This window comes from Gopherus evgoodei, chromosome 3, assembly GCF_007399415.2.
Source record: "Gopherus evgoodei ecotype Sinaloan lineage chromosome 3, rGopEvg1_v1.p, whole genome shotgun sequence".
NCBI classification, from domain to species: Eukaryota; Metazoa; Chordata; order Testudines; family Testudinidae; genus Gopherus; species Gopherus evgoodei.
This window is the reverse complement of record NC_044324.1, coordinates 52,305,349-52,319,020: the sequence shown is the minus strand read 5'-3', so window position 1 is coordinate 52,319,020 and position 13,672 is coordinate 52,305,349. Positions and strand designations below refer to the sequence as shown.

Here is a 13,672-nt window from a genome sequence, read left to right as displayed (position 1 = left end):
CTCTGCTGTACTGACAGGGGACAGTCCCTTGAAGAGACTGTATTACCCGTACCGGCGGTGCCCGGGTCAGGCAGCACTGACTCCGTCATGGCACTGAGAGCCCTCGCCGTTGGTAACATCTCCGGCGCGCAGGGAACAGCAGGCTCAACCACAGTGCGTACTGGGGAGCTGTCAGGCACCGGATTCGACGGCCCTCGTGGGGCCGGGATCCATGGTACCGAGGTCATCAGAGCTTCGGTAGGTGCCGGTGCCGGGAGAACCGAGTTAGATAAGCCGTCTGGCTGGGGTGCCGTCAGCACTGAAGCAGCGGGAGTAATACGCTCAACCACGGCGCGTGCCGGGGAGCCGTCGGGCACCGGATTCTACGGCCCTTGCGGGACCGGGATCGACGGTGCCGAAGCAGGTGTCGGTGCCGGGCGATCCGACTTAGACTAGCCCTCTGGCCGCGGTGCCGTGGGCACGGAAGCAGCCGGAGAAGTAGCTCGACCACGGCGCGTGCCGGGGAGCCGTCAGGCACCGGATACTATGGCCCTTGCGGGACCGGGATCGACGGTGCCGACGTCATCGGTGCCGCAGCAGGTGTCGGTGCCGGGCGATCCGACGTAGACGAGCTCTCTGGCTGCGGTGCCGTTGGCACGGAAGCAGCCGGAGCAATACGCTCAACCACGGCGCGTGCCGGGGAGCCGTCAGGCACCGGATTCTACGGCCCGTGTGGGACCGGGATCGACGGTGCCGACGCCATCGGTGCCGCAGCAGGTGTCGGTGCCGGGCGATCCGACGTAGACGAGCCCTCAGGCTGCGGTGCCGTTGGCACGGAAGCAGCCGGAGCAAAACGCTCAACCACGGCGCGTGCCGGGGAGCCGTCAGGCACCGGATTCTACGGCCCGTGTGGGACCGGGATCGACGGTGCCGACGCCATCGGTGCCGCAGTAGGTGTCGGTGCCGGGCGATCCGACGTAGACGAGCCCTCTGGCTGCGGTGCCGCTGGCATGGAAGCAGCAGGAGCAATACGCTCAACCACGGCGCGTGCCGGGGAGCCGTCAGGCACCGGATTCCACGGCCCTTGTGGGACCGGGATCGACGGTGACGACGTCATCGGTGCCGTAGCAGGCGTCGGCGCCGGGCGATCCGACTAGACGAGCTCTCTGGCTGCGGTGCCGCTGGCACGGAAGCAGCAGGAGCAATACGCTCAACCACGGCGCGTGCCGGGGAGCCGTCAGGCACCGGATTCTACGGCCCTTATGGGACCGGGATCGACGGTGACGACGTCATCGGTGCCGTAGTAGGTGTCAGCGCCGGGCGATCCGACTAGACGAGCTCTCTGGCTGCGGTGCCGCTGGCACGGAAGCAGCAGGAGCAATACGCTCAACCACGGCGCGTGCCGGGGAGCCGTCAGGCACCGGATTCAACGGCCCTCGTGGGACCGGGATCGACGGTGCCGACGTCGTCGGCGCCGGGCGAGCCATCTTAGACGAGCTGTCTAGCTGTGGTGCAGCTGGCACAGAAGCAGCAGGAGCAGTAAGCTCTACCACGGCGCGAGCCGGGGAGCTGCCAGGCACCGGATTCCCTGGTCCTGGGGGACTGGAATCGACGGAGCCGAAGTCATCGGTGCCTCTGCAGGCCGGATAACGCAACTGAGGCGAGCTCTCTGGCTGCGATGCAGGTGGCACGGAAGTAGCGGGAGCAGGGGGCTCAACCACGGCGCGTGCCGGGGAGCCGCCAGGCACCAGCAGGAATCGTAGACTCTCTCGACCTCGGAAGAAGGGAACGGTGCCGAGTCGACATCGGTGCCGGCGACGGTCGGTGCTGGAAGGCCTTGGTGGTACCGGCGGGGTCCGGTGCCGAGGAGGCGCTTCTGCCCGCCGCTTGAACATCGCTCCGCGCCCAAGGTGGAGGGGCAAGTGAAAGCCCCGCACCTTTTTGTTCTCGGCTTAAAAGCCTTGCAAATGGGGCACTTATCTGTCAAGTATGATTCTTCAAACAGGAGTCATGTAGATCTCTCTTCGGCCGCGGCTTCTGGTAAGCCGGGCCCCTTTTGAAAATCCGGTGAGCCATGCATGGCTCCGGCACTGGGCTCATGGAAGGGGCTACTTCCTGAACCCCGCTAACTAAACTAACCATGTTAGCAAGGAAAACACGTATAACCATACAAATATATATATATAAAAGTGTTATAACTGCATAATTATATACGAGAAAACGAGTAGCTAGGGAAGTGGAGGTCAGCTAAGCCGCGCTCCACTGTTCCAACGATCGACACGGGCGGTAAGAAGGAACTGAGGAGCGGGTGGGCCGGCAGGAGTATATATCAAGCGCCATGGTGGCGCCACTCTAGGGGGCGACCTGCCGGCCCACTGAGTTGCTAGGGTAAAAGTTTTCCGACGAATGTGCACGCGCGGCGCGTACACCTAACTGGAATGGATATGAGCAATCACTCGAAGAAGAAAGACTTGTTTCTTTTAGGCTAAAAGGAAAATTACCCTTCCATTACCTTCCATGTGTAAAGTGCCTAGGATATTTCAGCTGCTGCATAAATATTAACCCAGGCATGTAGATTCTTATGTCTGAGATTCAGCATTAACACCACTTAGCCCTTGTACCTTTTTTTTTTACATTTACAAAGATATGTAATAGCCTTTGTAATCTGAATGCACATAGAAAATTATAAATGTGCAAAGTGAAACTGAAAATATGTTACAAAGCTAGAAATACTTGAAAAATGAGTGTGTGTGTGTGAGAGAGAGAGAGAGAGACGCACTATAAATGTGAAGAGAGGGTGAACAGGGTAAAAATGGATGTTGGTTTACAAAATCTTTATTTATCTTGAAATAGTTTATAAATCATTTACATGAAAAGGATTAGAGATTGCAATGAATTATGTTGACTAAATATAGGATTGTTGCAAAAATAGACAATCAGATTCCATCTTCCTTTCCTTGTTGCTAACTGTTATCTCCCTCCCCATATATATTGAATCCTGCTATAGCAAATGTGATCCTTAAGGCATTATTCTGCTACAGTGTGAATAAGGATGGCAGAATTAGCCCCTAGCCAAACAACAAAGCTTTCTACTTCATCTTCAAGTTTTCAAGCTTCCTATGTAGCTAGAATACAGACACATGCTTCCTTACCGTGTTTCCCCAGCCTGTGTTTTCCTGTATCTCAGTCTCCCTCCCACCTTCGTCAGTCTATTGTGTCTGCCAGTCTCTGGAATCTGTCCAAGTCTTTTTTTTCAGTTATTATTTTAGCTTACAGTTGTTGATTAAACTTAAAATATTGCTAAGGATGTTAAGCTAGGTTAAATTCTCTGAATATATTGCCTCTGGAGATCCATATTCTTTCATCTGTTATGCCACATAGCTCTCAACAGGCCAAGAGGAAAGAATTTATGGGCCCTGTGCATTATGGAAATCCCTCCCCTCACCCCCACCTTGAAAGCTCCCCTGCATATATAAAGCCAACCCTATATACAAATCGTAAAATACCTCTTTCACTCCACACCCAGACAGAGACCTCCAAATGCCCCTGCCACTCACATATACCCCAAAAACCCTTCCCCAGGCACACTTATCCTGACAGCCAAACACATTTGCAAGCAGCCCTGACCTAATACCACTCACTGCAGTACCAATCATGACGGAGGGGTAGCAGGGCCAAATTTAAGCGAGAGCCATTGTCATCTGGTTCTGGGGCTGCTGCATTATTGAGGGTTTTTTCTTTTTTTTTCTAGTGGTCGGCGGCCACCCAGAGATGGGTGCCTTGTGAAAGTACACTGAGTACACATTGGTTAATTCAGGCTTGGATCTCAGAACTGTTACAAACAGTTAGCCACAGGACTGATTATGGGCTCAAAGATTAGGCAGAGGTGCTAGTAATACATATTATTAGACTGTCTGGTAAAAACCATCTGGGAAAAACATAAGATGTCCAGTGTCTTAAGTGCACAACCAGTTGCAAATGGACACTAAATCTTCTTCAGTTGTTTTATTACTTTATTCAAAGAGTGCTTCACTCTGTCAGCAGGTAGCCTTATTTCTGACAGTAGCAGGTTCTGATACACTTGATGTGTTTAACAGTTTTCAGGTAATTCAAGCAGAGTAAGGTATCCATGAAACTGTATTACATAAATTTGACAAAGTACTGCACTCTGGGTAAAAATGAAACGTGAGAGAGAGGTTTTTAAGCAGAGTGTACAAAAAGAAGGGAAAACCATAGAAGAGTTTGTGACTGATCGAAGGCTGAAGGAGGGGTGAGGTGGAGTGGAGATTGGCAAATAACTGAGACCCTGATAGGAGACCAGGCTGACTGGGATCTAGAACAAAAACATTCAGAGAGTTTACTGGAAGACACAGAATTAATCCCTGACAAAGAAATTAGAATTTTTCTAGCTGGAAGTCACCCAGTCCAGAATAAAGTTTATGGAAGTAGACAATGCTCTGATTGAGAATCCAAGAAAAGAGACCTATGGCAGAAAGGAATACAAAGCTCACATTGGGAGTTAGCAAAAGCAGAACATGGAGCAGAAGACTTCATGGCAAGCAACACAAGCCAAGACAATGCCTGGAATATGGGAAAAGATTCTAAAAATGATTACATCACTTTGCGAGAGTTTACAAGCACCAGCGAAGTATGCACAGCCTGGACAAAGAGGACAGCACCCCAGCACAGATGAATGCTTCACTGGAGCAATGGACAATGTTACAGCCCAAGATTATTAGACTAACAATGTGAAAGCAAATGCAACATTTATTTCTTACAAGTTGAACACTGGTGCACAAGCTAATGTGTTGCCAGAACCGGTATTTCTAACACTAAAAGAAAAGCCATAGATACTGGAGAGTAAACAGGTAAAACTAAGGGCTTACAGGGGAAAACTTATCTCCATACGCTAAAGATGTATGTGAACTAAAGGTCTGAATAAATAACATACTGCAAAAGATACAGTTTGTAGTAGTACATGACAAAGATACAATATGTAATAGTATTAGGGAAAAGGGAACCTATTATTGGGTTAGAAATGTGTCAAGCCCTTGTTCACATCAAGATGGTGCACTCTTTGGAGGAGCAGGGAACCAAAACAATTGAGGAAGTCTTCCAGAGGATAAGAAGTCCTCAACAGAGTACAGAATAAGCTGAAAGAGCCCAACTACCCGAAAATCCATGGCTCTAGAAAAGCTCCCCTCACCGTAAGGCAGAGGCTAAAGAGGAGCTGGATACATTCATTCTTCTGGGAATCATAGACCAAGTAGAAGAACCAACAGAGTGGTATTTGTTGGTTATTGTAGAGGAAAAAAAGGAGCCTTTCACTTATGTATAGACCAGAAGAATTAATATGTGAAAAGGGAACATTTTACAATACATACAAGGGGAAAAGTTTTTGGAGAGATTGCTGCTGCCAGTTTTTCGGGTTTTTTTTATGCTAGCTGTTGAAAAATTGAAGAGATGGGCCAGAGATATCTTTATACTGGCATCAAATGAACAGCAACACTGAGGAAGCTGTTAAGGCTTGGGGTATATGCCAAAAATACAGGCCAACTGAAGTGAAAGAGCCCATGGTGGTGGCACAGGATAAAATGTCCCTCTGGAACAAAGTAGGCATAGATTTGTTTATATTGGCTGCAAAAAACTATGTTCTTGTCCTAGTTTATTATTCTCACTTCCCTCAGACAGCCTTGCTAAAAGAGACTACAGCTAAACAGATGATTGTGCATATCAAATATATATATTTTTCCTAGACATAGTAATCCTGTCACAGTAACGCCTGACACTGGGCCATAGTTTAGCAGGCATCAGTTTAAGGAGTTTGTAGTGAAGTACAGGTTTAGATATGTAATTGCTAGTCCCCATTATTATCCCCAATCCAATGGGTTGTTGAAAAATAATGTCAAATAATAAAGTGCTTACTGAAAAAGGATGCGGAGTCAGACTCTGAACCATATTTAGCACAGTTAAATTACAGAAAGTTAGAAGTGAAGCATGGGTTATCAGCTGCAGCCATTCTGAAAACAAAACTGCCTGAACTGTTAAAAACTGATGTCAGAGGCACTGGAGACTTACAGACGTGTAAAGAGAGATATAAGGCAGAAAAAAAAAGTATGATTTGGAGTTATGGGAGCTGCGACCATTTCAGAAAAATGACACTGTTCATCTCTATGGTGGGACACAATGGGCTCAAAAATTAATGGTGCCACAAGATGGGTTCCCACAGTCTTATGATGTCACCCACGTAGATACAAACTACAGAGGAACAGATGACACCTTCTCACAATCCCAGGAGCGATGGAGACAAGGGGCACTGAGTCTGTCATTTTTTCTGAGAGGGTCTCAAACAAGCAACCGCTCAGCAGGTGGAGACAATTGATTCCCCAGACATGAAGCAGCTGGAACAAGTAGGTTTGCAACCTCCTAAAGCAATAATACTGATGTCCCAGAGGATTAATTTCAGTCCAAACAACAGCACCTCAAAGACTAATTGAACATTGTTAGTAAGTTTAGTAATTAGGTTGGTTATAAGTATTTGTAATTCAGTGCTATATTAATGTTGATTTTTTGTAAAGGTATGTTCTTTTGGGAGTGGGGATGAGATTGTGCTTTTAAGGGCTGAACTTCCCAGACAGAGTGTCTAGGCGGGATGCTGTGAAGGTCTAGTTGTTAAGCAGATCCGTTTGGAACTGCTCACTGAATAAAGCAACTTAAGCACTGAATGATCACTAAACACCACAGCCACTAGGATGGCGCCTGGCCTCTCTACTTAGCTATTTGTTTCCTACCGCCTGCCATAAGCCCTTTAGTTTGCACAGATTGAGTCAGAGTAATGGATGTAGAGTTAAGTAGTTGACTCATTAATAATTAGATAATAGAGACTTACAGTTGAACACAATACATTTCCTGGAGATACTTAGTATTTAAAAGCTTTTAGATTCCAGACCAATGAGATTATATGTCTAGATTTAAGAGCTACAAATAATTATATTTTGATCCATAATATTTGAAAATTGGTTCCTGCTATACTTTCCAAGATATTAATTAAATGTTTGGGATTCACCCTTTAAGAGAAGGTAAAATCCTAATCACATGAGAACATTCCTGATACTATCAGCTCATTTTCTAGAAGTTAGTGATGTCATCAAATCTTCAGGTGCAAAAACTCACACATCATTTTAAACTCAAGCCTTGGCAGCTCAAGAAATATAGTTTTGATTTTGAAACAGTTTATTTTTAGACTTCACTTATTAAAGATGGCCCGCAACAAAAACTATGACTCTAATCTCCTTACAGTTTTCAACAGGGGATCACAATTTGAATTTAGCCAATTAGTTTTCCTGTTCCAATTTGGATGCAGCTGAAAAACTGTGAGAATAGCCAAAAACAAGAAAATGAAAAGTTAATCCTCCCAACAGCACATACCTTGTGTTCTTCCTCCCACAGACACCCTTTTTATGATTACTACCATATACCATAGACGCCAAATTTTAACTCTGCCAGTTGAGCTGTGCTTCTGCACACATACCTTCCCCAAATAACTCCTTCTTAATGCCATTAGTTGTGGATGTTTGGTATAGCAATGTGTTGTGTAGGGACAGGGGTATGGTAGCGTAGTTTGGTAAAGAGGGGTCACAGAAGGCTAGTATCTTTGGGCAGAGGGAAAATAGAGTTAAGATCAGGTTAATAAGCATGTTTAGTCTGCATCTATATCAGTTGCAGCTTTGGGATATTAAATTCTGCAAACCCCCTGAAATTCACATTAACAAATTTGAAATCATTGTCTCACCAGTGCTGTTCCAATAGGTCTTGCAGAGTCCTGCCACAGAAATGTTGTGTTGGTTCAATTCATGTGAGAAGAGGGTAGGAACAGCAATGGTTTTCAGGGTGGGTATGTTCCAAACAGCAAATCTACATTGTGTACGTAGATCCAAAACCCAGGAGTCCATCATTCAACGATGAGGGCCTGTTCCTGATTCCAGTTCATGTAGTTCATAGCAGCAAATGCTTGTGCCACATCCATACCAATAGCAGGTGATTCGGGTGTGCTGACTATCCAGGCCTGTGCAAACCTTGGAGGACTAAGATTAGTAGGAGAGCTGGAAGCTATGATTGGGGAAATCATGCTCCATGAAATACATACCACAACAGGGGCTCCACAAAAAGTATATCCACTGCCACCTCCCAGGTGGAGTGGGCTCTCTAAAAACAGGTGACCTGAAGTGTGCACTCTACATTCCCACAGCAGGAGCAATAATGAAGGATTACTGAATGAATATGTTAAATAGGCAGAATATTTTAGCATTAAAGTACATTGGAAATGACTTTCCCTTTCAGTATTTCATCCCCAAATAATATATTTACCGGTAGCTTTGTGTGCAAAAATGTAAGGAGACATTACAAAGATTCTGGCACTAAAATAAATATAATGGCAGATGGACTTAATGATAGTAATGGTGGCAATAAGCTAGTGCAATATATTGCCCCTCAAAGCTCAAAAAAAGAAGTTTGTGCCTAGACTAGCATCTATTCACGTCACATGTGTTCTGACTACGGGGTGAGGTCTACAGAAGCAGTAAATTGATGCTTAATTCACAGAACATTAATGCTTCTTTTGCACCTGCTAATTTACCAACGACCGTGCCAAAAAAGTATAAAGGCTTAATTGATATAAATCATATTACGTCACAAACTGAAAAGAATAGAGGAGTGAGTGGACATGCTTAGGGAGCACCATGACCTATAGTATAATTTTCCACTGCATTTCAAAGAGCATAAAAGAAACTGGATTTTTTAAAACAAAGCATGCAAACAAAAGTTTTAGTATGTAATTGCTAGATTCCCACCCTTTTTTCCTAGGAAAATCAGAAATAATTACCCAAACCAACACTGAACACAGCTCTTCAGAGTAGGAACCATCTTTTTATGTATTTGTACAGTGCCCAGCACAATGGGGTGCTGATCCATGATTGAGGCTCCTAGGTTTTACAACAATACAAATAGTAATAATTATCATCATCATCATCATCATCATCGTTACTTCATGTGGACAATCTTGCCATTATCTATGTGTTAGATTACCTTGTTACCATAATAGTACAGAGCCTACCAAGTAATAAAAAGAAGCAACAAAAAGCAAAACCAAAAAAAAAAATTAACTTGCTCACTCTCCCTTCCCTATCTATGGGGAGGGGGAACTTGAATAAGTGGTTGAAGTGTATGTGTGTGGTTGATAACTTTATATGTGCATGAAGAGCTACTGTGGGAACACTCTCTCTAAGGCAAGTGAAAAGTTTCCTTTACATGCATCCGACGAAGTGGGTATTCACCCACGAAAGCTCATGCTCCAAAACGTCTGTTAGTCTATAAGGTGGCACAGGATTCTTTGCTGCTTTTACAAATCCAGACTAACACGGCTACCCCGCTGATAGTTGAAAAATTCTTAAGACCACCATTGTAGGTGTAATGTATAAATGTGAAAGAAAAACCTAAAAGATTGTTCAGATAGAGCTTTAGCCAAATTCTGGGTCAGTTTCTGATGTCTGATTCAGGATTAATGTTAGGCTGATCAATTAGACATGGTAGGTCAAACATATTGCCATGAATATTTATTTCAATGGAAGCTGAGGGCACTCAGCATCTCACAGTATTCGAGTTTTCTACGTACAGCTGATAACTTTTGTGACATATTACAATAATAATTGCAATTCTAGCCACAAACATTCCTCTCAATGAAATGTTTTGGTTTTAGTACGCTTTATGTTTTTCTAATAATATATTGTTTCCAGCTCTCATATATATATGGGACAATGACTGGCTGGGTGTCTTTTAATAGTCTATCACATTGTCACTTTTCAGGAAGGTCTGCACATTGTAAAACATTCCCACAATCACGATGATCTCATAATTTCAAAACAATATATTTTGTAAAACAAAGATATGAAATTTAGAAAATTAAAGTGTGAGCCTTGTTCTTCTCTTCATGCTGATGATACCGAAAGAACAGACACATTCAGCTAAAATGTTTATGCTATTCTGTTTTAATATATGTACTCAGCAAGATATATAAATGGATGGAGAAACGGATAAAACAAACAAACAAACAAAAACGCCACTGAAAGCTTTATTGGCTAGCTGCCATTCTTTGAATGGTTCCACTAATAAGAATAGTACTGTAATTTACATTAACTCAGAGTAAACTCATTAATGCACTGTTCCCACAGTAATGTTCAATAAACACCTTGGCCCATGGCATTACTGTTTAGTTAGCACACAGGATCTATTGATTACTTCTTTGACTCTGAAAGAATGCTAAATTGAATTTAAATAACACATTCTTTGACAGCTACACTTTTTTTTTTAAATGTCTGAACAGTAGGCTGGTGATTTGTCTTAGCATGCTTGGATTTTGCTGTGCAGAGATCTGCACTTGGAAAATAGTGTGCTGCTTCATTTCTCTGATGTGGTGAAGACATACAGTTATGATTGTACCAAAATCCCAAGTACCAGTGTTGGCCATGACTGTGAGACATTATTTCTATTATTTCCATCCCCAAGTGAGTAATTGAAAGGAGGCTCACCAGTAAAATTAAATGGCTTTGAACAAAAAAAAAAAAAAAAAAAAAAGGAAGAATTTTTACTGGCTGGAGATTTGAATGAAACTTGCAGCATATTCAGAGTGATTACTGGGAGTAGTGGTGATGTGGAGCCTAAAATGAATAATAATGCTTAGCACTTATACCCATCAACATCAGAATATCCAATGGATATTGGTTAATTGTTTTAAAAAATCTTTCAGCTGCTCTTTGAGGTAGCTAAGTAGTGGTATCCTACTTCTAATGATAGGGGAAACGGAGGCAGAGTATGCAAGTGACATTTCCAAGGCCATAGAGTGTCTGTTTTTGCACTAGTACTGTATCTTTGGAGTCCCGGCCTCCTCAAATCCCAATCTTATGATTACAGAGGGGACCACATGTGCCTCAGAATATCATATGAAGATTTAAATCATGAAAGAGAAAAGTTTATGGATTTGCACAAGTTCAAATAAGGGATGGGCTTTTCATTCCCCAAATTCAGAGGTGTTCAGCTGCAGGGTTTTGATTTGGGCCTGGAAACCAGTAACAAGAATTATAACAAGGCTGGGAATAGAAGCTCCAACCTGAATTTGTCCTAATATCTAAATTAAGTCCAAACTTTTCTGATGTTAAAAATATCTGTTATCTTCACGTTCCTTGTTTCCTTTGAACTTAGAGACAGAAGTTCCAAAATCCTTATAACTATGTAGGCTGCCCTGGAATTAACATGCGCATGTTTGTTATTTTACAAACATTTCAAAGGACGCTTTTTAATATTTACAGTCCATGATAATCTACAGTTTGGGTTCATGTAATTTATTGGTGTCATGGATAAGTTTGCAGTACATTTTTAAGTGGAAGGTTAGAGAAGATATATATTCAAATATACTGTATATATAGATTTGTTGGAATGTCTGCATATACATGTATTTGTAACAGCCTGTTAAGTGAACACTAATGTTAGTTCTTACATGTTAGCTACCATTGCATGTTCCATTCTCCAGACAGATTGTCCATTTGCTAATCACTTCTGCTAGATACTGCTTTCCATTTAGTCTTTGCAATCATGTTAATACTAACCTATATGCAAGGAGAATACTCCAGTGGCCATGTAAGCTGGTTTTCAGGTTGCTTTGTACTGTCAGAGTGGCACAAAGCAGCCTTCACAAATCAGAGAATATTAGTATTTGAACTTCATTCATTTAATAGTGCATGCTCTGAGCAAAAGCCATTGTTTGAATTAAAGCCTGGAAGTCAAGTCAATGTTTCTAAATCCAGAATTCTATAGAAACCCAAAACACTATTTCTGCTTATTTACATCAACCTTTTAAAGCCATTCTTTATGAGAATACTCTAACTTTCAGTGAACGCAAACTTAAAGCACTTGTGTTAAACTCATGTAAGTAGGAGGATAATCAACCTCAGAGTTCTCTCTGAAGGCTGAAATATCAACAGAAAATGACAGAGCTCGTTTTATTTTCAGAAAAAAAGGAGAAAGCAGAAAAAGAAGCATGATTATAAATCTCAGATTCAGAGGATCCAAACTAATTTTTGAAATGTAAGACACATACGTGTGTGAGAACTATTTAAAGAATGTTAAAATGACCTTTTGATATTGTCATTTTAAGTGATGTTGTGACGAGCTATAATATAAGCCTGGGAAAATCCTTTGGGATGATTAAAATAAAAATAAAATTGCACCTGGGAAGAGTTTAATTAAAGTCATCATACAATAAAAATGGAAAATTAGGACAGCAAAAACTAATTAAAACTACTAGACCATTAAGTGAAAACATCCTCACTATCAACACCCACGCTTAGAGAGACTTTAGATGCCATTCTCAATGCTCTATGATGGTGAAAAGTGGGGCTTTATTAGTGTGATTTACTCCAGTCATCACCCAGACAGGAAGATCAGTGTTGAATGCTACTGTGATGACATGCATAGGATTTTTATTCACTGCATTTCTATTCAAACATGATGCGTAGCCTCTCATTTGTCTTAACACCATTCATTCATCAGTGGCAGAAGCTCCAGTAGCAACTTCTAGATGAAAATCCCTCAAGTTTGTTGTTCTAGTATATGGATTGCTTTTAGAGTACTAACAGCATTCCTTGCTGTTCTAAAATTGCTCCTGAATAAATACTAAAAAGATTAATGTTTATATACCAGACAGTAAAGGATATTAAACCTTTCATTGACAGGTCATATTCAGCTGCTGTCAGAAGTGGCCAGAAATAATTCCCACTTAACTATAACTCCTACAAAGTGCGTTGGGTGGTCTCCATCCAGTTTCTAGTGGTGTCCATATCATATAAACTATCACAGCTGAAAAACTGAGAATTTGAGAAGACAGGCTGAGAACTGAATGGGCATGGAAAACTATCCACCCTCTCAATCAGAAACATAGTGCAAGATGGTGAAACTTGAGTTGTGGTATATCTAAAATCCTATTTTGTGGTTAAATCACAGTCTCTCTGATGGTCAATCTATCAACTTTTATAAGTACTAAAATTATACAAAAATGGAAACAAATTAAAAAAAATCACAAATATACTCCAAGCAGTCCATAGTTTACAAATAAGCATGCATAACACATATCAGAAGAGGAAGTACTTTCCAGTTCATTAGTAAGGGAGGAGGGTATTAGATAATATATTCTAGCATCTAATCAGTAGGCAGTAGGTTTGGATAACTTGCACCCACAAGAGATGGCTGAAGAGGTCTCTTGCCTGAGATGGCTGAAGAGCTCTCTTGCCTGATAATTTTTAATAAATGTTTGAATACCTGGGAAATTCCAGAAGACTGGAGAAGGTGTGAATATTGTGCCACTTTTCAAAAAAGGGCACAAGAGATGACCTGGGTAAGTGTGGGCTGGTTATTGGGATAACAATCCCAGGAAAGGCAGTAAACAGTCCTGTGGCGCCTTTTAGACTGACAGATGTATTGGAGCGTGAGCTTTCATGGGTGAATATCCACTTAGCAAAAGAAAAGCCATCCTTTTCAAAATAATTTCTTAAGAATTTCAATGTGCTTCTCAGACTAATGAGAAGAATTATTATATGGATACCCATCTGATTTTCAAAGGGATTACGTGCAGGTTGTGGTCTCCTCC

At 42.5% G+C, this 13,672-nt stretch overlaps 1 protein-coding gene and 1 long non-coding RNA gene across 3 annotated transcripts in view; both read left to right on the top strand.

The window, feature by feature from the left end:
• CSMD1 (CUB and Sushi multiple domains 1) overlaps positions 1 to 13,672 on the top strand; it is a 2,060,432-nt gene that overhangs the window by 916,820 nt on the left and 1,129,940 nt on the right. The gene's annotated exons all lie outside the window — the stretch shown is intronic.
• Positions 4,013 to 13,531, top strand: LOC115648256. The gene is made up of 3 exons (XR_003999503.1): positions 4,013 to 4,023; positions 5,960 to 5,962; positions 13,462 to 13,531. It is a non-coding gene; the product is annotated as an uncharacterized LOC115648256 (long non-coding RNA).